Consider the following 25474-nt stretch of genomic DNA (forward strand, 5'->3'; position numbering starts at 1 on the left):
TCATAGTCGTGCGCAAATGGCGTCACGTGTAATGTTCACTTCTAATTTTCATTTGATAAGAACATCTTATTTATATTAATTGAATTGAATTTTATAAATGCAACAGCATGAATTTTATAAATTACAGTGAGTGTAACAAGTATTCGTACGCCCTTTAAAATACAATAACTATTTTATGATTGTACCAAACGACCTGATTTTTTATGATCAATTATAGGAGCGTTGGTTTACAAAAATGACAAAAAAGGCATTTTTTAAAACTGTTTTATTTAGGTACTTAATGAAAATTTACAACATATGTTTTGTAGATCTATGTTAGTTATACACATGCTGAAAATTTCATCGAAATCGGTTGACGCAGGAAAAAACGACACGCATCGAAAGATGCACGATTCTGTGGATTTGTAAAACTACGATTTCCACAATTTTTAACCGCTTGTAGCTCGTGTGTATGTTAATCGATTTCGACGAAATTTTCAGTTTGTGTATAACTAACACAGATCTACAAAACATATATTTTAAATTTTCATTAAGGATTCAAATAAAAAAGTTTTAAATAATGCTTTTTTTATTTTTGTATGTAACCTTGTAAATTGTAATTTTTCTAAACCAATGCTCCTAATTGATTATAAAAAATCAGGTCGTTTGGTACAATTATAAAAACGTTATTCTATTTTAAAGGGCGTACGGATACTTTTTACACTCGCTGTACATTTACAGCCATTGTGTGATTGTTAATTTTAAAGGAGCACAATATTGGAAGCACGCAAGTAGATTTTAGGCTACTGGCTCAACGAAATTGTATTTACAACCGCGAACCGCCAAAGATTATCAACGCGCAGTTTTTGCTCGGTTTTGATGGATAGACAAACCGCTGTATGTGACTCCCGCGGTCGACAGTATCAATCAATCAATTTCGAAAGCAAGAGTGCCGTAAAGTGATTAGTTCCCGAAGTCACGTCTGCGTGACAACGGTCGATAATCGGCGGCTCGGCGAAGTCACGCGTACGTGATGCCGGCCACCGTCGAACTGTTGAAATATAAATCATGTACTTACTCGAATAATTTTCGATATTCCGTCGGAAGAACCGAGCGGCGTCTGAGACGAATATTAATACAATTTTCAATCGATCCACGGTCTCTCCATTTTCCCTTCGTCTCGAACCTTGTTTCCGCCCCTTATTGCTCGTCACTAGACTGCGGATCATAACGCGTTTATGGTTTATAAAAATTGTCGAAAAATACTGGAGTATCAAATTCGACAGAATTCAGTACGCTTTAATTTAGTTAGCTTTCTTAAAATTTGTCCACAAAAAATCCGCAATCTACTCGTCACTCCTCGCGAATCTCTGAAAAACGGCATTACTCCAAAATTATACAGGGTGTCCCAAAATTCCTTCAACAGCCGGAAATGGGAGGTTCCTGAGATCATTTGAAGCAACATTTTCCTTTGCAAAAATGTTATCCGCGGCTTTGTTTAGGAGTTATTAACGAAAATCACGGACCAATCAGAGCGCGGCCTAGACGTGTGTTGTCAATTGGCCGACTGTGCCAACACACGTCTCGGCCGCGCTCTGATTGGTCCGTGAATTTTCGTTAATAACTCCTAAACAAAGCCGCGGATAACATTTTTGCAAAGGAAAATGTTGCTTCAAATGATCTCAGGAACCTCCCATTTCCGGCTGTTGAAGGAATTTTGGGACACCCTGTAGATACGAAAAAATGTTTCAGATTAAAGTTGTATGTACTTTTGAAGAAATTTTAGGTTTTTATTTGAAGAAATTGGTTGGGTGAAATATAAAACACACACAGCAAAAGTTTAGAAAAATTTAGGAATACTAGTAGATGATTGCATAAGTTCGTGCCCGATTTTCATAGATGTCCATCATTCATAGATGTTCTTTTCTAATCGTAGAAATGAATGGTGACTATATAATTTTATTTTTCTAATTGTAGAAAAGAATGGTGACTACATAATTTTTTTTCTAATTGTAGAACAGAATGGTGACTATATGTATAATTGATTAATGAAGCTGTTCTCTTTAAAATTTAAGCATTGAATTTTATTTTCAAATCGGGCACGAACTTATGCAATCATCTGATATAGTGTTGTTTTTGATGTAACGAAGCCATTAAGGGGTGAAATCAGTTTTTGTCGTATTCCTGCTTCTCACAATAAATGCAGAACATTTTGATTTTGATCACAAATCAAGTTTCGAGTAGAAAGCTTCTTGATTACGTATTCTCGAAGATGACACGAAGTTGCTTTCAAGACACTAGAACGAGGACGACCAGTGTCGTCGGACCGTGTCTGAAATTTGCGATTTTTCGACAAAACCGGTGATCGATTTCCGCGCATGTGTGCATCGTCGCGCACCCCATAATAAAAAGGAACCACGCTGCTCGCGTCCCGACGGTTTTTCCATTACGTAAGCGTATCATCGTGATGCTAATAATACGTTGGCGTCCCTTGATGGATTCTGTCACGGAATTCGAGTTATCTGCCGAAATCTGGGAACGGGAATGATATCTTAAACAAAATGGGGCTTAATAAATTGACCGGTCGAATTCCTCGGAAATGTACACCGGGTGGTCCACGAGAAACTGTATCGTTTGCCTGTGAATTTATTTTTCTTTACGAATTTAGTTATTTTCAAACTTCTTGACTTTTAAAGCACACACAAAATATTGTTTAGATTATTAAATGTGTGGGTAAACTTTATATAATACTTTACCGGACTCAAAATTTGTGCCTTTCTCCTATAAATTATGATATATTTGGTATGTAATTCAGTAGATTTGTGTGCGGGGCGGCTGCAGATCGAAGTTTCGATCCTGTAGGATCAATGGTTCAGGAGTTATGCTTGCTTGAAGTTGAGCAATCTGCAGTGTTTTTGACAGGTAAGAGCGCCGCCATATTGGTTTGTAGTGACGACCGCGAGCCGCTTACCGAGCAGAATCGCCCCGATCCTTGTCCCCTCCCCCGACCAACTCGGTAAGCGGCGCGCGGTCGTCACTACAAACCAATATGGCGGCGCCTTTATCTGTCAAAAACACTGCAGATTACTCAATTTTAAGCTAGCATAACTCCTGAACCATTGATCCTACAGGATCGAAACTTCGATTTGCAGTCGTCCCGGGTACAAATCTACTGGATTACATATCAGATACATCATAATTTATAGAAGCACAAATTTCGAGTCCGGTAAAGTAAAGAGCAACCAAATATGTCGGTATCTAATCTCAATTACTAAACATTTAATTAATTATTCTAGGTCGGATAAAATGTTTAATTTTCGAGTTAGAATAAGTTAATGTGTCTTTTCTACTATGTTTGTAATCCAAATTTGTTCAAGGCTCCATCTTTTACACCCTCCGGGGTGAATTGCGCGAGAGGTTTGATTAAAAGGTGTAAGAACGCCTTAAACGTACCGTGTTTCGCCCGCGAGGCAAATTTATCGTCCATTAAAGTATGCGAGCGGGCATGAAGATAATTTTGAAGGAAAGCGGAACGGAAATCAATAACTCGCGGGATTTCCACGTGAAGCGAAGATGCGTCTTTTCCTTGTTCCTGAACTTTTGCATTCACGGGACTGGAGTAGTAGATAAGGGATGCATCTTCAGTATGTAAATTTAATCTTCCTCGATACACAGTACTCGCGAGATTCGAATACATACGAAGTATCCACTCGCGTCTTCTCACTTGTTACAAAGATGTGTAATAGACGCTCGCCGAGGGTCGTTCCTGATTCTTGTAAAGTTTACCATCGTTTTTCAATATTTTCTTAAACCCGGCGAACGCAAGTTAAAAGTTTACTTTCAAACTAAATACATTATGCATTTACCTAATCTGCAATAATAAATCAACTTCGAACAGTTTATGAAACCCAAGGCAACGTCCATGCTTACAATGATATTGCTTCTACCGATTCCAAGACTGTTAAAGTGCCCCCGTTAACACTTCGACTATAATCCACATCTTACTTCCGCGCTACTAGACTCATCGCACAGAAGCTAAAATTCAAATTTCGAACCGAATACATTTTGCATTTCCTAATCTACACAGTCCAGATAATAAATTAACTTTGCGTACACGTTGTGGCGCCCAAGGCAAAGTCCATGCGTGCAATAATATCATTTTTACCGATTCCTCGAAGCAAAAATTGCTTACAAATTCTCTAGAATTATTACTACATAAGCTTTTTTCAAACAATTGTTCGACCAAGTAACAGAAGAGACCACAGTAATAATCCGCTGTAAAAATCTTGGAAAACAATTTTCCCTGTAGTGGGAAGAGAAACTCCGTTCTCTCTTTCTGTTAAAAATTCCTTTAAAGCGTTCTGGATTTCCGTTCCAGTTTTCTGTGGAGTTGTTGTTTCAATGGAAACATTCTCTCGGCGGCGTGCAGGCACAATAAAGAATTTTTTCGAGCGTGGATAATATACGTTGCAAAATCGAACAGGCGATGAGAAGCACGTTGAAGATCGTACCGGGATATTAAATAGAAGATAACGGGGGGTTGCGTGGGAGGACGAGGAATAAGGGAGCCTTTAGAATTTAGGTTTATGTTCGAGGCGTTTGCTAGCAACCGAGCGCCTCTCGAGTGCTTTTTCCATCCTTCTTTGACGGACGAGGAAAGTTAATTAACGCAAAATAATCCTCGAGGAACAGTATATTGTCTGCGAGACGCCGACTGACGACGAATTCTTCTTCTTCATGAAAATTCAGGTTTTACGTTATAGAAAAACGTTTCACGTTTACCGAAGTGCAAAAGGAAAACACGGAAACCGCGGCTGGGTTCGTTCGGTTCTTTAATTGATGCTTTATATTTCGTTTTTCCTTGATGGAAAAATACTGCATAATGCAACGCTCTCGACGCCGTTTTTGCAAATGCACTTATTATTGGATCAATGTTGCATCAAGATCAAAGTTCGTTATCGTTTATCTAGTCGATAACAGGGATTCTTTGTTCGATCGAAAAAAACCGATATCTTTTTTAATATTGGACTTTTTTGAGGAGTTGGAGCAAGATTGGTTTACTACACGACGTGAACAGAAATTTTCCCAAAAATTGCGACTGGTCGAAATTGCAGAGAGAACACTGGAAGTTGCGTTTCACAACTTAGCGGTCGAGAATCGTGAGAAATTGCAATTTTTAGAAATTCTCAGAATGTACTTAATTAATACAGATCTACGAACATGTTTTTTAAATTTCATAAGACCACATGAAAAAGTTTCAAATTTTCTCACGTTGTGTAGCAAACCAATTATTCTAACTTCTCAAAAAAAGTCGAAATCGTATGGTTCGATATTAAAAAAGTTAGTCTGTTTAACAACGTCCGAATATTAGTGGAAGCACATTATTTTTGTAATCGCGTGTCGGGAGCCATTTTAAGCTCGCTGAATTTTCATATATTTAAATTGTGTTTGCAAAGCTTATCTAACGAGATTCAGGTTTTATTTAACAAATGGCCTGGCAGCCAGGAGATAACAAATACCAGACTTATTTATGTGTAGAGGTTCACTGGTTCGGAAAATTCGCGGAAGATCTACAGGATGACGTCCGAGATCATCCGCGAGTTCTCCTGGAGATGGGATACGGTTTACAAAGGATTTTTCATGAAAATTTCCTCGTCGTTGCGAATTTTCCGTGGCAAAAGGCAAACGGCGGAGGGTCGAGCAACAAAATCAATGTCCTCGAAGGAGAGAGAGGAGCCCCAGAAATGATTTCGAAGCCACCCCTCGAGCACATCAGTTGGGACGTATCGATCGATCCCTGCGAATTTACGGCTGTTCGTATCTAGCAACGATTGGATGCGGGTATTAAATATTAATAGCTATAGTCTGACTAGAATCGAGATGCCGTCTCGTCGCTGAATTTATGGTTCCTTTCGTTAATTCGCCCGCGACGATCGTCTCTTTATTAACAGCCTGCGAACTGGCAATTTCAATTTTCAAGAGGTCACAGCTCCATTTCAAGTTTTCGTTAAAAGCATATTTATCCAGCCAGTTAGAAATTTATTACCTCCGGATCATTGTGAGCGAGTTTACACACAATAACTACTAAGGGGTGAAATGAATTTTTATTTTATTCCTGCTTCCTCTCCACAATAAATGCAGTACATTTTTATTTTGCGCGAACATCAGTCTATGATCATATCTGTGTGACATTGAAGTGACGCTGAAAAATTCTGTAGAGATTACAAATCATTACAATCAATCAGAATCTCAAAATATTCCTGTTTAATTTCCTGTTCAATTAAAAATTCTTCTAGAAAATATAATTTATCAAGCCAATTACCGTGACAGTTACAAAACTGTGAACTCAAGATTACCGCAAGTGAGTTAGGATACAATTACTAGTACTATCGCTATTTCCAAGGTATGAATAATAAATTACTATTACTGCAGCATTAACACCAAAACTACCGAACCAGTTAAAACGACTGGTTCCACATTTTTTCTTTTAGAAATATTAATACTATAAATATGTTTTCCTGAGAAATTTTTTTAGCGAACTCCTTTACTGAAGCACGTATTTAAACAAAACTGAAACGAAATCTAAATAAATACAATTTTGTCATTAATATAAAGCAATGTATGCCAATTGCGTTTAGTGCTCGGTAGTTCTAGTGTTAACACTAAACCTACCGAGCCTTAAAAGTAACTGGTGCAGGTTCCCTTAAAAATATGACAAGATTGATTTTATTTAGACTTTGTGCGGTCCCTATTGTAACACGTGCTCTACTAAAGATATCTATACAACCATTCCTTATGAAATCATTTTTATTATTTCAATAGTAGTAAAATAAAAAATCTGCAACGGGTCATTTTGACCGGTGGTGGTAGATTCAGTGTTAAAAAAATGTATCATTTCGAACTGATGTTTCGAATACCTCTCGGCTGAGAAGAATGGTTGTGGAAAAAGAAAATTGCTTACTCAGCCAATTTCGAGGTCAATTACACAGCGATTAATTCAAGAACATTGTCGGTGAGTTAGGATACAATTACACCTATTTTTAAGCGGGGAATAATACACTTCCACGATGACTGAAACGCGAAGCGACGATCGCGGATGGAAAAGTTGGAGGATTAAACGGAGCGGCAAGGTTGTCGAGCAACAATAATAATAATGATAAACCGAAAGTCACGGCATGCACGGTAATAGTTAAACAGGAATAGGTTATGCTACGTTTGTCAGTGTTCATTGTTCGACCGAACGAATTACAGAAACTTATAAATTTTCATGATAATTTCCATTTCCGGAGACAATGGACGTTCAGTGAGCGATGACGTAACTGGCGCTCTTACCTAACACGAAAGGATTACGTTGACAATTGTGTTAAATAAGGAATCGGCCCTGCAAAATAACTTGCTTTTCCAAAGACAAATGTTTTACTTTTGAAAATTAACATTTTAGCACACGCATCGTTGCTCGCGCTTTTATTTTACTATGTAGTTCCCATTAGAATTATCGTGTAGAACGCGCGAACGGCATTTATTTTTCATTCGATCGGCGCGTTGATGGTAATGCGTCGTCCGATTAAAGTAATAAATAAACGCGCGCAGACATCGTCGAGCGAATAAATATTTATGCAAATCGCGCCTCGGTTCCTGGGAAATATTGAGCGGTCTCGGTCTAGCTCTGCAAATAATAAAAAGAACGATCTCCTAGATAGCTGTTACACTACTCGTGTCGCGTTTTCACTTGGATGTATTCGTTAAGGGTGTTTTCACGGGCCGAATGGCAGTTGTATCAACGTCCGTTTATTAGGTCGGGCAATAAGCGAGCTCGCATTTTCATTCTAACGGCACCGAGTGCTATCACCAGCCTCTGCGGTCATCCGTGCGAGTTCACGCTTTTCGCTAATTAACAAAAAACCCAAGATTAAAACGTTACTTATGCTTTCTTTTTCCCTCCCTCTCTCGCGCCAGACCGTTTCACCGGGCCGAACGGAAAAACAGAAACTTTAATAAATTTTCAACAGGTTTCTTACCGTCGACCTCTATGCAAATCAAACTTTTCCAATTTTCCCGACCAACGTAAATTTATACCCAGTCGTTCAGGAAACACTTCAGTATTTCTAGTAGTAACTCCAGTTACGAACGGAAAAATTAAACCGCGCTAGCTTTGTGTCTTCATAAGAAACCCGACTGTGTGTGTGTATATGTAAATTAATGCCACCAGAAAATGTTGCATAATAATGTTCAGCATGGATAAAGAATTCGTCGTTGAGCAAGTAATTACACTGTCCAATAAATTTCAACTTTTTTTATGTTTCCAATATACTGTCGGGTGGTTTCATTGTCATTGTCATTGTTTCTCAAAAACTGTGCGTGTAGGAGAAACATTAAGGCCAGATTCGGAACCATCGCGAAAAACTCGATAAGATCCACCAAACGGTATATTGGAAACATAAAAAAAGTTGAAATTTGTTGGACAGTGTAATTACTTGCTCAACGACGAATTCTTTATCCATGGTGAACACGATTATGCAACATTTTCTGGTGGCATTAATATTGGAAAAATTTTTGGTGTTGGACAGTGTTTATTAGAGTTACGGGAATAATTTTATCGCCCGACTAAATAGGAGAAATCCTCTTTGGTGCAACAGTGTGTAGAAATGAATATTCATGAAGAATTGTTAGAATCGCGAGTAATTTTAACGGCCGAGTAAATAGGAAGAGTCCTCTGAAATGCAACAGTGTGTGTAACAGATGATTTTTTGCGCGGATTCGTCGAGAAATCGCGCGGAATCCGATTACGAGGGTAAGCTTTGCGTTTGCCGAGTATCATCTTCGGGTAATTCATTAAAAGAAGGAACGCGCGGCTCTCTATCGCAAATGCGCTCTTAATTAGCCGGACCCGTGCACCTTTGAAGCCGGTCCACAAAGTTGCTCGGTGGGAGGGGGAGGATCGAACTTGCGGGCGAAAGTGAAACGACGCTTAATTACGTTGTAACGAGCCGAGCACACGGCACGAATTCTTCTACTTTGTCTTCGAGTTATGAGCTTAATAGGGGGCGTTTCGTGCCAGCTGATCGTAATCTGTTGCCACTGACAAGTTTGTGAGTCACCGACTTTTATGGAGCTTTGGAACCGTGTACTTCTATTTCTCTCACTCTCTCTCTCTCCCTCATTTTTTTTTATATATCTCGTCTCCCTCTTCGCTTGCGTTTTTAAAAAAGTCGCTTTAAATTCTTGTCGAGGCGAGCGGGACAGAGACGATTAACACGATTGCACAGGTGAAAAAGTTTTAACGACGAAAATAAAGGTTCGAATTTTTTAAATCCTCGCCGCTTTTACTCGTCCCGGAAAAAAAATATCCGCTGCCACGGTTGATATTAATCGTCGAATAAAATTTAAATCGTACGCCACCATAAATCTTCGGCGGAAATGCTGCTGCACTTATTCGGCCCTCCGAATAAGCAGAAAAATGTTTTAGGGTTCTTAGAAGTCGCCGCGCGAATTTTGCTCATTAAGCGAACGCGAGGATAAGCTTTTTTTCTTGCAAAATTACCACACTCTGTGGTCGCACAAATAATATTATATTATGGAGAGATTAGGCCTCGTCGAAGATAAAATTCGCAATAATTTGTGGAATTTATTTGCCACAAAATTTTGTAGTTTTAATATTATTCCTAATTTAACAGAACCTAATACAACATAAGAAGGTATTACCTCACTCGACGGCCGCAGAAATAATATTATTTTATCGGGAGATATTAAGCTTCGTCGAAGATAAAATTGTCAACAATTGGTGGAATTAGTTTGCCACAGAAATTTCGTAATAATCGCAATCAAATTTGCAGAATAACCGAAGCAAATTTCGCGATAAAACATTCGAGATTTTTTGTTATAGTTTTTTCTCCGTTTTTATTTTTGAATGCTTTACGTTCTGTATTATTGTATTTCATTGTTGCCAGTCGTAAAATGTTGCGGTTATTGTTACAAAACTCGATGGAAATCGGAGGTAAAATCCGCGATGAAATTCGTGTCAGTTTTTTAAAAAATCATTTTTCACGGACGCTGTTTGAACTGTCGCGAAATTTTCGGGGTTCCGGCGTATCGGCAACGGCATTCCTAAAGCTTCTTCGGAATTTATATTTACAGTAGCATATTTTTAGCAACACCAGGTAGCAGTGACAGTAGAAAACGAGCATCGGACGTTCGTAATACGTGTACTTTTCCGCTTATTCCATCTATTTGCGTAATAATCGCCTCCCTTTCGTTGCCCAACCATAAATCCACTGAAATGCCTGCAAGACGGCTACGGAGCACAATGCTCTTCGTTTTATGTCGAATTACCCAATCGCTTATATATATGTATATATATATATATCCAATCTTTATCTTGAAGAAATATTGAACCTTGTGGGAAAAGGATGACCCAGAAATGATACGTTCCCGGGAACGGACTCCATTAATACCATTTTCCGTATCTTATTTCACTTTTTCAAATGCTCGTGGCGTTCTCATCCATTTCTGAAAATCTTCACATTATTTCAATTCCGGAGTGTAGAAACATTTTAAAAATTACACGTAATTTTCTACAGCAATGTGTTACAGCAAAAATGCCATGTTAATGTCTGATTTTGTGCAAATCGAAACTAAAATTTCTTTCATTAACGAAACGATACACGATAAATGTGCACACGCTTTATATAAAAATATTGAATACCATTTTTCGAATCTTATTTCACTATTTCGGATACTTGTGGCGTTCTCATCCATTTCTGAAAATCTTCACATTATTTCAATTCCAGAGAGTGTAGAAACATTTAAAAAATTATACGTAATTTTCTACAGCAATTTGTTACAGCAAAAATGTCATTTTAATGTCTGCTTTTATGCAAATTGAAACAGAGAAAAAAATTTCTTTCATTAACTAAATCATTCCTGCTGGTAAACATAAAGTAAACACGTTATAAATTTTTATTCGCACGCGTGCACACGTTTTGTATAAAAATATTGAATACCATTTTTCGAATCTTATTTCACTATTTCGGATACTTGTGGCGTTCTCATCCATTTCTGAAAATCTTCACATTATTTAAATTCCAGAGTGTAGAAACATTTAAAAAATTGAACGCCATTTTCTACAGCAATTTGTCATAGCAAACATGTCATTCTAATGCCTGCTTTTATGCAAATTGAAGTAGAGAAAAAATTTCTTTCATTAACTAAATCATTCCTGCTGGTAAACATAAAGTAAACACGTTATAAATTTTTATTCGCGCGCGTGCACACGTTTTGTATAAAAATATTGAATACCATTTTTCGAATCTTATTTCACTATTTCGAATACTTGTGGCGTTCTCATCCATTTCTGAAAATCTTCACATTATTTAAATTCCAGAGTGTAGAAACATTTAAAAAATTGAACGCCATTTTCTACAGCAATTTGTCATAGCAAACATGTCATTCTAATGCCTGGTTTTATGCAAATTGAAGTAGAGAAAAAATTTCTTTCATTAACTAAATCATTCCTGCTGGTAAACATGAAATAAATACGTTATAAATATTCATCCGTGTACACGTTTTGTATTTTAGAAGCATGCCATAAACGCACGTAGACCCGCCGCACATACGGCCGAATGACCAAATTACGACGACAAAAGTCGATTTAACAATTTTCTCTAAACTAATTTCAAATACCATCATTACGTACTCTAAGAAACGGCTCACAATGTAGCGTGAAAATTGTTTTTGTTAACGCAAGGCAGTAGTCGGTGCACCGGTGCAAAGTTAGGCTATGGTTCGGACGGTGAATCTCAGTTGTTCACGTCAGTAATTTTGACGACGTAATTGCGTTAATCCTGTTTTCTCCAATTGAAATTCGCTAAGTTTTCCACATGGATATTGAAGCGTCAGGTTCGTACTTTCATCTGCAATTATTGTTAACACAAAGATAAGTTGTACATACTGTTAATATACTATATTGTATCATATACTATTCTTGGTTAGGAAATATTGATATGCTTACTTTAGCTAGAGTTACAAAAAAAGTTCCAAAGAGTACCCCGATCTTTCTTTACTAGTTCGAAAAAATGGCTTATAACTAATATAAAAAATTAAAAAATGAGTCCCCCCCTTTGTCCCTTCGATCAATAGAGCGGATTCTTTACAGGTAGTCGCGTCGACCGTGCTATACAGGAGATAAAGATTACGAGAAAAGAACTATTTGAAGTGTTAAGAAGTGAACAAGTAAAATAGTGACTGAATTTTATAAAAAAATGGGACTCGTTGTGGATCAGCCTAAACAAGGTGGAGGCAATACTAACGATGGAAATACAGCGCGGAAATTTTTTAAGAATCCTTCGCTCCTTTCCCAAATAACTGGAATCAATAGCGATTTAATAGAAAGCTTTTCAAATATACTTGCCATTATATCTTGCGGACACTATATTGAAGAAGATTTATTTAAAATATATTGTTTTGAAACAGCACAGATGGCTATTTCACTTTATGGTTGGTACAAAATGAGCGCCAGTGTTCATAAATTGTTAATACACGGAGCTGATATTATAAAATCTTTACCTTTACCAGTTGGCCAACTGTCAGAAGATGTAATTGAGGCGGGCCATAAAGAGTATAAAAAATTAAGACAATATCACTCCAGAAGAACTTCAAGAATCAACACCAATAGTGACATATTTAACTGGATGCTGGTATCCTCGGACCCTCTTGTGACAAGTACGCGAAAAACCCCGAAAAGAACAAAGCAAAGTTTAATCAGGTTGTATTAAGCATGCTAAGATTGCCTACTTTCTATAATAATAATAATATTGAAAGCAACGATGATCAGGAGCTTGATGATGATGCTACTAATGATGCTGATGATAATGATGAAAATAACAATGAGGATGTAGAATAATATTTTTATTGCATATTATATCTCGAATAAAACTACAGAAATAATTTAGTGTTTTAATTTATTTAATTCTGTTTTAATTAAAATAATATGGACCCTTAACCCTTTTTTATGACACCAATTAATCCTAAGTAGCTACTTTTCCGATGATTATTATTAAGCAGTCTTCTTATAAGCATTTCTAACCAGAATATGACAAATAAAATCTCATTTCATATTTTTGTCGTCGTAATTTGGTCATTCGGCCGTATGTGCGCCGTCTAGTTATTAGACGTCTAAAGATAATTCAATATCGGAGCGCACCCTGCGCAAACCGAGCCAAACGGAAAATTCAAGAAAGTTTAGTTTACTCTATTTTGCAAACATTTCACGTTTCGAGACGGAACGGTGCAGAGTCCGAGCCTGTTTCCAGCATGTTCCTAATACGTAAAGCACACGAAACTACGGCGAATAACAGGAAACTAGCAGCCGCAATCAAAGAAATAAAGAACTTTTGTCTATACAGCTTATGAACATCTTTCTTCTGTTCGAATGACGCTCCGTCAATTCCAAAGTCTTCTCCGGCATAGGTTAGTCATCAATCGTATTTTTAGAGTGGAAGAATCACTTGGAAAGCAGTCCGCCCGCGAACAATCATATTCTTTTACAAAAGAACCGGTTTCAAGTGCCGCTACGGTCAAACATTAATTATCACTGTACTGCGCTCTAGTTTTCAAAATTACTCCACAACAATAAGAATTCTATACGAAACAAGTTCTCATCGGTCGCGTACACCTCTCCCCCGTCATTTTTCTGTCCTGAATTCTCTGCAGTTCTTTCCTTCCATCATGGACACTCGCTCTATGGCGAGTTTCTCTCGAGTTCGCCTCTAAATTAATTTTCGTAATAGGTTGTACACCTAACTAAACTTATAATTAGACAGCGGATGTTATGCATTTGTGGGAAAAATGAGTAGGTGTAATCTAAAACAGCAAAAGCATTAGAAGAATTTGAAGATACATATCCAGATTGTTGCAGATCAGGGGTAAAACAATTTTATTTTGCATAAAGATCCGCTGTCTACACGGAAAGTTGAAATTTGCTGAAATTAAATTCGTGACATACAGTAAGGAGCATAACTGATTCCACACACTTTAAATCAGAACAACTCTTTTACGAATGGACTAAACGACTTCAATTTCTCTGTAAGGCTAGAAGAATTAGTTTAGTAAATGATGTGTAAAAACATGTTGAAAACATGCATTTGGGCGGAATTGTGAAAAACAATGGTAAAAATTGATCGTTACAACTTTTTTAGCTGGGCCAATAACGAAAATTCAAAACATGTGTTTGGTCAACTGGTATAAATTATATACACTTCGAAAATTTCATTGAAATTGGTGAATTGGTTTACGAGTTATAGACGATCGAAAGTGGTAAAAAGTGCGATTATTTTAAGATATTCTGTGTTTCACCACTTTTAATCGTTTATAACCCGTAAACCAATTAAACAATTTCAATGACATTTTCAGAGCGTATATAATTTATACCAGTTATTGGGCCAGCTAAAAAAAGTTGTAAAAATCAATTTTTACTAATGTTTTTCACAATTCCGACCGAATGCATTTTTTCAACTTATTTATTAGAGAAATTACAGAGAAATTGAAGTCGTTTCATTCATATAAAAGTTATTCTGATTTAAAGTGCGTGGAATCAGTTATGCTCCTTACTGTACCTCCAGAAATAAGCACGCCGTTGATTTTTCAACGGGAATTATGCTAGCGCGCACTTATAAACGAATATCAGAGAAGCTTAAACATAACAATCCTTTTGATACGTCCATGCGTTCTTGGACACCCGGTACGCAGGTCCGCTGTTGATGTACTTAACACTTCAGTGAATCTATATTTAGTATTTTTGTCCGCTATTAAAGGGTTAATGTTATTTTTAAAATGTGTGTCAGTCTTCATTGATGCTTCCGAACACCCGGTGGATGGGTCCAATGGTAATTTAGTTAAATCTGACCCTACATTTATAATCTCTATTTATTTCAGTATTCGTTGCCACCGTTAATGGATTAGTGGAATAATTTTGGAGCAGATGCGAGCGTGTGTGGGGCGTGAAAGTATTGATCGGTGGTTTCGGACACCCGGTATGCAAGCCAGCCTCGTGTAACGCGCAAGTAACGTCCGGTTGCCCGGTGACAATATACTGTATATTGCTTTTCCCCCGAGTGAGTCACGAGGATGGACGATTTCCACGACGATTTGCAAAAGGAGTCATTAGGACGACCATCAATCAGACACCAAAATGGTGGCGCTACGATCCTCGAACGTGAACCGCGATGTGGGTTGCGACGATACACAGAAGTCTGTTAAAATCATCTACCGCAGAGCCTCCAGATGTCATTAACACCGAAAAAGAACGTGGGCCTTCGCGTACTGAGTTATCTTCCTATTTCATTCCCCCATAAAACGCAGGATTTTGTAATAAGGAAGACTGTTACTCGCTCTCTCTCTCTCTCTCTCTCTCTCTCTCTCTCTCTCTCTCTCTCTCTCTCGGTTGGCCTGAGCACTCGGGCCCTTTCGTGGCGGAAATGATTGCTTCTTCGGTTGAAATGTTACCTCCACATTGTCCATTCCTTGCGTTTATAGCGTGAGTAAATTTGCAACACCCGTGGGAGGAAAAAACCCAGTAGAATTAGCCGAAATCAGATTTTTCTGGCAAAGTTCATGGAGAATATTTGTGTCCATAATTATGAAAATGGTCGAAGCCATATATGTATTTCTTTATATTTTTTTTATATATTAATACTAAATGAATTTTATATGTATAATGTTGATTCATTATATTTACATTTCGACCACTTTCATAACTAAGAACAGAAGATTTGTCTCTGCAAACCTGCTGGAAGCTGATCGATAAAATGTGTTTTCTTCAGTTTTACTCGTCGGTCGACTTTATTTCGAAAGTCGACAGAAATCTGCGCTCGCACAAATCACAGTCCGCCGATAATGCTTCTACGATCAATATTATCAAATTTTTATCGGCGCCATGCGACATCTCCATCCGAAATTGTCGGTCACTCTTGCTTTTCGATTACTCACGCGTCATTTGCCCGTTCGCCCCTATTCACCGAGGCCTCCATAGTATTTTTATAACGATCACGATTTTTATCCCTCGCCCGGTAGAAACCCACCTAATTCGAATTTGATAAAATCTGAAGGGTGTGGGTGGAAGGTCTGAGAGAAAGCCAGGACTCCAACCGAGCGGAAGTCGTCCTGGGGTCAAAAGCTGGTCTATTTTGATGCACGAGAAATATTTCTCATCTTGCCACGTGATTTTCACTTGGAACCATTCGTTTGTCCGTCGATTATTTTTCATTCCGTTGCCTACTGAAATAGATCGAAACACCTTTAAAACGATCAAGCACGGTTTCACGATTATATTTCAACAGCGCCGATTCTACGACGACGGCCTGATTCAATTTCGATCCTATAAATACTGTTTCTTTGAACCCCATCGCGAGTCACGTCACCGGCACACAGTTCACCGAAAGCCCAATCTGGGTGGGAAAAAATCATACGTCCTCCTTGGAATGAAGTTTTCATTAAAAAAAAACAGGACCATTAAAGTATTCTTACGAGTTTTTAAAAACAAAAGGAAAAGATGGAAAAAACTAGCATTCTTTCTCGAAGCTGGAACAATTAGTTTCCTACATCGCGTGAAAAGAAAATCTTTGAAAGATTGCAATTGGTCGGAATTGCAGAGATAATAAACTTGTTGTTTAAAATTTAAAAAAATGCTTTAACTAAGTAAAATGACCGTTCGGTACACTGTGCGGCAGTGTTTTCGTTACGGTAGCCGAAGAAAACGGGGAAAAAGGGAAAGATCTCATATTTTTGGTGTTTCCTCGAGCACGACCGACCATCCGCCATTTTGGCTGTCGGAGAGCACGTCGATCGAGCCGGATATACGCCCGATGTATCTACACGGTGTCTGCGATGGTTCGTGCGAGCACTATCGTGGTACACATTGTTCTGTACATTAAATATAAAGTATTCCACAATTAATACATTTCCAAATGACAATACGAATTATGAAACCGCTCAACGCTGCGGACCTTTAATTAAAATAAAAATTGTCCACGTCAACTGTAAGGGACCCTAGATAAATGAAAATATATTTTCCTTTTTAATCGGCTTAAAAAGTCTAACACAGTCTAATAATCTTAAATTATTCTTTCATTCTCCCAGTTTTGTATTCGTCCATTCATTTTCTCGTGAATGCATAAAGATCCGCAGTCTAGTGATTACCTCCTTCTGAGCCGAAATAAAATTCTATTCAGCTGTCCGCGCATTGTAGAACGCACAGAGATACAATAAACACAGGCTTCTCTCTTCTGAAAATTCTGAACAACAACAAAGAAGTTCTAACCACAGTAATAGCGCAACGGGTTGAATTCTGTTCCGCAGGAGTAAACGCGAAAGATAATAGAAGACTACAAAGGGTTAAACGATCACGGGTAAATAATGTGCGGAATTGTATGATGCGTGCGATCGATCCTGCCCGGTAGATAGCAGAGAAAAGTGGTCGTCCACTAATCTAAATTGTTCCACAGAATTACGAACAACTACAAACTCCGAGAAATATGTTTCTATTATATTTTCATGGAGAAGGTCTATGGTTAAAACTTTTCTCGCGGGGATGGATAGACCGCCCTTCTCTCCAGGAAACTTCTTTTTCCTTATTTCGCCTCCGATAACTGTTTCCGTCGAAGGCACGCACTCGAACAGTCCAGGAAATAGAAACGTTCTCGGTAGAAAATCCAATACCACGATCATCTAGAAAATGTTTTGTTACGAATTTCTGCGTACAAACCGAGCAAGAATTTTGCCTCGAAATATTCGTCGAGCCTGAGAGAGAAAGTCCGATTGCGTCACGTCTCGTTCGGATCTCGGAGAGGAGACCGCGCGTCAGGAAGTCGGATGAGAAAATTAGTCTTCGTCGGTAGCCTGGAAATTAATAACGGCTACGTTAATGAGGAACAATAGAAAGTTCGACAATAATTTATCTTCGCTTCTGTCCCTTCAATCTGGCGACGCCGGCAGCCGGAAGTACTCCTATTTTCATCCACACTCGCGCAATTGATTCGCAAGGTGTCCCATACCTTGGGGACGAGGAGCTGCGATTCGTAATACACCACTCCCATACTATACACTGCCGATTCATAATGCAAAATCGAAATTGGAGAGGAAAGGGAGTTGCGTGAAAATTTAATTTCTTTTAATAATTCACCTGTTAGATGTCTCCTCAACAATATGTTAATAATGCACCAGTAATATTAAATTCATTTGATGGCTTTTCTGTTTTGCGGTCCAGTCGCTCAACGTCCCCATAAATGCATAAAATTCTATGTCGAAAAGGCGATCAGTCTTTTAGAAAGAATTAGAGAGAATCGTAAAAATTGCTGTTCCATAAAATTTCAAAAATCGGGAGAAATGTTTAACTTTCAAGTTGAAATTGCTGCGAGTGCAGAGCGTTACGTAAAAAAATTGCAGCAAGAGCAATAAAAAGTGCACAAAAATGCAGAAGCCAGCGTGAAAACTGTCCGAATCAAAAGTTCAAAATGACCACGAGAGATTGAATAAACATGAAGAGATGTCGGTTTCGAAAATAATTCTCGAAGTTTTTCTTGGCGTACACGTAATTTATAGACGGACATTGCCGTCGCCGATCTCGTCAGCTGTCCGGGTGGCTTCAATATTTGATGAAACGAGATCCGAGCAATACTATACAATTTCCCAACTCCCCCCGGTGTGTAAAAACTCGGTTCGACTTGCTTTCGCGCGAAACTATCAGATCGTGGATGTCGAACGCGCGACGCTGACGGCGAACGCGTTGATTAATATTAATGTATCCACGGATACGCGTGCATAATTGCAAAACACGGCGGCGGCGGCGGTCGCGGTAGACGACGACGACGACGAGCTATCTCTGGGAAGAATGACGGAAGAACCCGTTCCGTCGCCGCCGAAACTTAGAAAATAAAAACCCGTCCGTTGAACCCCTCGACATCGGGCACAGGGGTTGCTGCAACAGATTTCAGTTTAACGATCCGTGGCGACGCTTACGTGGCCATCTACTTTGTACCTTGTCTGGAATACCTCTGCGTACCGGCTCGCAATTGGTGTCGTTCTCACAGACATTGACGATACTCTCTTTGTTCTTTCTCAGTCTCTCTCCGTCTTGTTCTCTCTCTCTCTCTCTCTCTGTTTCTCTTGGTTCTTCTAGCTCTCCCTTTCTGGACACGAAGCGTGTTATGCCCTCGGATATAAGCCAAGCATGGCAGGCTGCTATGTGCCGGGACAGACCTTGCTTTTGCGATTGCTACATGGGAGAGACATGGTGTCTCGAGTACGAACCAGGGATATAGGAAACAGCTGCTCCGATCCGGAGAGAATATCCTCGGAGAAACGTTCCGTTGAACCCTCCGAGCTTAAACTCCCTTCCCCATCTAACGAGTCTGCCCTCCCCCCGTTGATAAAAACAAGCATGCCAGAAAATGCTCGAAATCTGGCCAACGGGGAAGACACTAAATATTATCCTGCGGGTTACCGACTCCCGTTTGTCCACGAGGCTTCCTGCGCGACGACCGCTGGACGTCCTATGCAATTTTAGATGACGACATACGTACAGGTACACAGTCGTATTTTATTCGTGCTACTGCGATACAAAGCGAAATAATTCAGCGGTCTCGATGAACTCGGGGAGAAGCTGAATTGTATACTCTCCGCCCCTGGATAGTATCCACGTCTTGTATATTTTGATTACCTCGATAGTTACCGGAATACGACGATGTATCTCACATTTATCCGCTTCGAAAGCAAGGAAGATGTGCCGTAAAAGAATGTCAAGGTAAAAGCTAATAAAGATAAGAAAGTAGGTGTCGCGTAAAAATTTTTATACTTCGTTCTTGCTCGAGCAGTATGTGTCCGCTGGAGGATCGCCGAGCACTCTCGCGTAAATGCCTCTTTGCATAGAGTACTTTATGAAAATCTCGGCGAATATTCCTCTTGACATGGGAGAATACGTTTTCTTGTGTTTCGTATATTTATACGTTTGATTTGAGTAAGGTACGACTGGAAACCAAAGTTCACCGTCTCCGAACATATTTTTTAGCTTTTCCCTCGTTGAAAATGTGGAGGTTGCTATGCGGGTTCCGCATGCGGGTACTGTTATTGTTATTCCAGATCTTCAGCAAGCCATTCCAGTTCTTTCTACAATACTTCTCTCGCAGCTGGCGCGAACACATTCTTCCGAAATGGAACCAACAAAAATCAAACCTCTCGCGCGAACCAGGGATTACTATGCGAGCGTTGCTGCTTGCTCGAAATCACTTTAATTTCCCCTGTTTCGGTGTTACACCAAGGCGTTCCAAACATACATACCATACAAGTTTTATTACCACGCTCATACAGGGTGTTTCGTTTAAAACAGGACACCTAAGTAGCTCCTCTATCTCAAAAAATACAAGAAATGTTTCTAACGTAATCTAAATGGTTTCAAAAGGCGAATCTGATGGAAAAATCGTTTTCTATAAATTGTAATCTTTTAATCGCGTTTTTTCAAGCTCACTCGTGTGTTTTACGTATATACACACAGTTTTTGTCGTTGTATGTTGTAGCAAACATTATTGTGCATTAATCAATGTTTAATAGCACGACCTTGAAATGACCGTGGACTCTAAAATTTGCTAATTAATGCAGAACTTTCTTTCAGTGACATATCAGATTTCAACCGTAACAGAAATCGACCATGAACTTCAACTAAAAAAGTTGAGAATGCAACTTTCAGTATTTTTTCTGCAATTCCGATCTATTGCAATTTTTGAAAAAAATTTCTTTTTACACCCTGCAGTAAACTAATTGCTCTTGCTTTGATATTTTAAAAAAGTTATCGTCTTTTCAAGAGTGCCCCAATATTTTTGTGACCGACTGTATATTGCTACTAAATGAATTAGGCTCGGTAAACATTCCCAAGGAAGAATATATGAAACTTATATCCACTTTCTGACATAGCTTTTTTCCACCTACAATGGCCATTCGGTGCACTGTGCGCCGGTACGATCGCAGGCTTTCAGAAACTTGGATATCCGTCATCCACCCACGAAAATACGCGACGGACGTGTTTTCCACGGCTCGCTCGTGGAGAGGGGAGGAAAAAAAAATAAAAACTTGCGAAACTTGTGCATGCAGCCCGCAACGCGCGCCACGCGGTGAATAATGCGAACGGATCCGCCGGTAATATGATTTATAGCCGTGCAATAAAATATAGGTGATCGGACAAGTATTTTTCAAATTTCCCGACGGTGGCTCGCTGCGAAACAACACCGAGATTGTATTCTTCTTTCTTGATATCACTCCCGAGACCCTCTTATCTCGAGTGACATAACGTTTCACCGATTCGGATGACGCATCCATAAACAATCGTATATGAAAATTATCCGCAGCAAAATCTGTCTTCTCGAAATTTTGATTCGATAACGCGTATCGACCCATTCATGCGTTTCCCGACTGTGATGTAATTCGAGCCTCCCCGGTGAATATCGGCGTAATTGTATTCATCAACTTGCGGCTGGAAACCGGCGGTTATGAACTATAATTTATTTGCGAGCGCGCTAGTGGGAATTCAGTGAATTATTTCACGTGGTATTTGCGAGCCTCAAAAAATTCGACTAGTGTTCACGATGTTTTTTTCCAGAAAATTATGCACTGGAGAATATGAAATATAACTAAAACACTAAACTAAATTTCTGCCAACTTAGAATATTTCCATTCTATACGATTTTGTTCATTTTATGCATATTGAACCGATGCAATTTGCTGATGTAATACTCAAATGTTTAGTAATTTATTTGATATGGAATACAGTAAGAATCAGAATAACTTTTATATGAATGGATCAAACGACTTCAATGTCTCTGTAAGGCTAGAAGAATTAGTTTAGTAAATGACGTCTAATAAATAAGATGAAAAAATGCATTTGGACGGAATTGTGAAAAACAATAGTAAAAATTGATTTTTACAACTTTTTTAGCTGGCCTAATAACGAAAATTTGAAAAATGTGTTTGGTCAACTGGTATAAATTATATACGCTCTGAAAATTTCACTGAAATTGGTTAATTGGTTTACGAGTTATAAACGACTAAAAGTGGTGAAACACAGAATATCTTAAAAAATCGCAATTTTTACCACTTTTGATCGTTTATAACTAGCAAACCAATTAACTAATTTCAATGAAAAATTTTCAGAGCGTATATAATTTATACCAGTCGACCAGACACATCTTTTGAATTTTCGTTGTTGGCCCAGCTAAAAAAGTTGTAAAAATCAATTTTTACTATTGTTTTTCACAATTCCGTCCAAATGCATATCAACATATTTTTTGTACATCACTTACTAAACTAATTCTTTTAGCCTTACAGAGAAATTGAAGTCGTTTGGTCCATTCATATAAAAGTTATTCTGATTTAAAGTGTGCGTGATCAGTTTTGCTCCTTACTGTAATTTAAGGGTTAATTTTTCAGTCATAGAAGTTGATAGAAGTTAAAAAATTAGATAGAAGAATCTGTTTATATTTTGCGTGTGTACTATAATAAAGCTCAAGAGCATTATAGTCGTCGTGTAACGTCTGTTCTCTGGGGAAAATGGCGGAGATCAGGTGTCGTTCGGTGAGTTGGACTGAGAAAAGAGATTTGACCGAGCAAAAAAGTGTGTCTGTGGAAAGAAACACTGTCGGATTGGATTAGAACGGCTTCTAATTACCTATTCTTTCGACGTGGCACTTTCAATTAGCCCGAGGGCTTCAACGATATTACGACGATGTCCATTTACAAGACACGAACCGCGACATACACACACAGGCTTTCGCCTGTCCGCGCGCTTCAATCTCGCGAATTTTCCGTGTTTACGTTACCTGTGTCATCCACCGGTTGAAACTCATTACTCATTTCGGGTAGAATGTCTCTAATTGTACGTTCCTTAATTACTCATCCAGTCCCGGCGCGCGCGGAGAGCAGCCCTGGGAAATGAGGACGTATAATAAGACGCCGCGCGAGTATAAACAATATGCGACCACCGCAGCTGCCCATTGACAGCGCTCGCCGGAAATGGTTTCCGCGATTCCAGAAAAACCGCGGAATTTTTCCGCACCCCGCGAACGCGATTCCGGAACCGTTCCGTTCAGTCGTCCAAAAATGTTACATCGTGAAATGCATTTTAACGGTTAGGTACATACATCGATGTCTACTGAAATAAAATACACAATATAATATTCGCAATGTGTAAAATATTCGGTACAGTTACTCGAATTAAAAAACGGACCTTCTAAAAAAAGCGATAACTTTTTTAATATTATACTGTACGATTTATTTTTTTTTTTTGGGGAAGCTAGAACAATTAGTTTACTACAGGATGTGAAAAGAAATTTTTTCAAATATAGCAATTGATCGGAATTGTAGAACAAATATTAAAAGTTGCATTTTACAACTGTTTTATGTGAACCTATATTGAAAATTTAAAAAATACGTTTTTTATATCTGTGTCAATTAAACATATTCTGAAAATTTCGTCAACATTGGTCGACGTTGCAATGAGCTACAAACGTTTAAAGATGGTAAAAAATGCAGATTTTCACGATTTTTAGCCTATATCTAAGAATTCTTACATCTTTTAATGACACAGACCTACAAAACATAGTTTTTGAATTTTCAATGCAGGCCGACATAAAAAAGTTGTAAAATGCAACTTTTAGTATTTTTCTTACAATTCCGTTAAATTGCTATTTTTGGAAAAATTTCTTTCCCATCCTGTAGTAAACTAATTGCTCGAGCTTCCCAAAAAAGTTCAAATCGTATGATCCGATATTAAAAAAGAGTTATCGTCTTTTTTAGAGCGTCCGAATATTAATTCGAGTAACTGTATACAGGGTGTCTAAAAATTCCTTCGACATCCGGAAATGGGAGGTTCCTGAGATCATTTGAAGCAATATTTTCCTTTGCAAAAATGGCGTCCGCGGCTCTGTTAAGGAGCTATTATCGAAAAACACGGACCAATCAGAGCGCGACCTAGACGCGTGTTGGCACAGTCGGCCAATTGACAACACACGTCTAGGTCGCGCTCTGATTGGTCCGTGTTTTTCGTTAATAACTCCTTAACAAAACCGCGGACGCCATTTTTGCAAAGGAATATGTTGCTTCGAATGATCTCAGGACCCTCTCATTTCCGGATGTTGAAGGAATTTCGAGAAATGTATTAAAATACATAAATAAATAAAAAACTTGTATTAAAATATTAGTTCTAGGAATTTTTCAGACAACTTAAAGATCCCATAGTCGTAGAATTTCTGTTTTTTTATTAGCAAACACCTCATAAAAAAATGTTGAAAAAAATGGTAATCCGGTGGTACATCCTCTGCCTAAACGGACCACAACTTTTTCTTTCGTGTACTGTATTTTTACCCTTGCGGTGATAAAGAAGCAAAATGTGATGGTAAAAATACTGGAATGGTTAGAAAGCAGTAGGTACAAGGCAGAAAATGACGTTCAAAATGTGAAATCGCAAGATACATAAGAATTTCGCGATTTAATATAAGATCAAACTAATAACTGGATTTGCGGAGATCTTTATGCAAATAAAAATATTCTGCATCGATCGTGGAAAGCTGTAATTAAATAGAAATTCATTTCACCCGGTGATAGTCGTTTAATGTTGAAAACAACATTACAATATTGTTAGATTTTTTTATAAACATTTTTTGAAAACATTTTTTCAAACAGAAAAACGAAATTACTTTCCTCGCGACCCAATAGAAAAGAGCGCTTTTATTGCCGCCGATTCGATGCGTTCGACTTCGCGGTGCATCTATTGCTGAAGCGTAAAGGAGCGTCACAATCGACGCGGCATGTGTTAAGCAACGATTAACCAAGTTAGCAATCGGAGACGGTAGAGCTGCGATGCTAACGCAGTTTGTTTGCACGGTAACAGTGTAAGACACAATTAAGCGGAGCCGCGCGACGCGACATAATGCGAGGAGTTTTTAACTCCTGTTTCGAAACTAGTTTATAAACGCGTGACTGTACAAAGGAGACGTCAGTCTGCCTCCGCGTCACTCTTAATACGTTCTATCAGCTTCAAATCCCGTCTCGCAAGCTCTCGCGGTGTGACTCGTGTTCTCAAAGTTCAGCGTCTGTCAGCCGCGTTTCCCGTAATACCGTCGCGTTTGACACGGGACAGAGAGGGGAAAAAGAGAAATTTTTCTTTTTCTCCAAGAGCCTGCCGCCTCTGCAACGAAGAAGAAGAAGTAGAAGAAGACGTAGTAAAAGAGGGAAAAGCGAAGAGGGTATCTGGCCGCAAGATCCTCCGTCGGAATTAAAGTTCCCTCGGTCTCGTCGAGCCACGATTTTGCGGCGGGCAGCGGTTTTTTCTCTCCTCTGGCCAGCACGAATCGCGAAAGCAGAATAATAAACCAATGCGCTCGAAAATAATCCCCGAGATGGCAGCCGTTCCTCGATAAAAAGCGCCGCATATGCCACGCCGGGTGGAATTGCCGAAAAAAGA

General features: G+C 38.7%; 1 protein-coding gene across 1 annotated transcript in view; it reads left to right on the top strand.

Annotated features, from left to right (window-relative positions):
• Positions 1–25474, top strand: part of LOC143216466 (uncharacterized) — a 44705-nt gene that overhangs the window by 7108 nt on the left and 12123 nt on the right. The window lies entirely within an intron of this gene.

Source organism: Lasioglossum baleicum, chromosome 15 (assembly GCF_051020765.1).
Source record: "Lasioglossum baleicum chromosome 15, iyLasBale1, whole genome shotgun sequence".
Lineage (NCBI taxonomy): Eukaryota > Metazoa > Arthropoda > Insecta > Hymenoptera > Halictidae > Lasioglossum > Lasioglossum baleicum.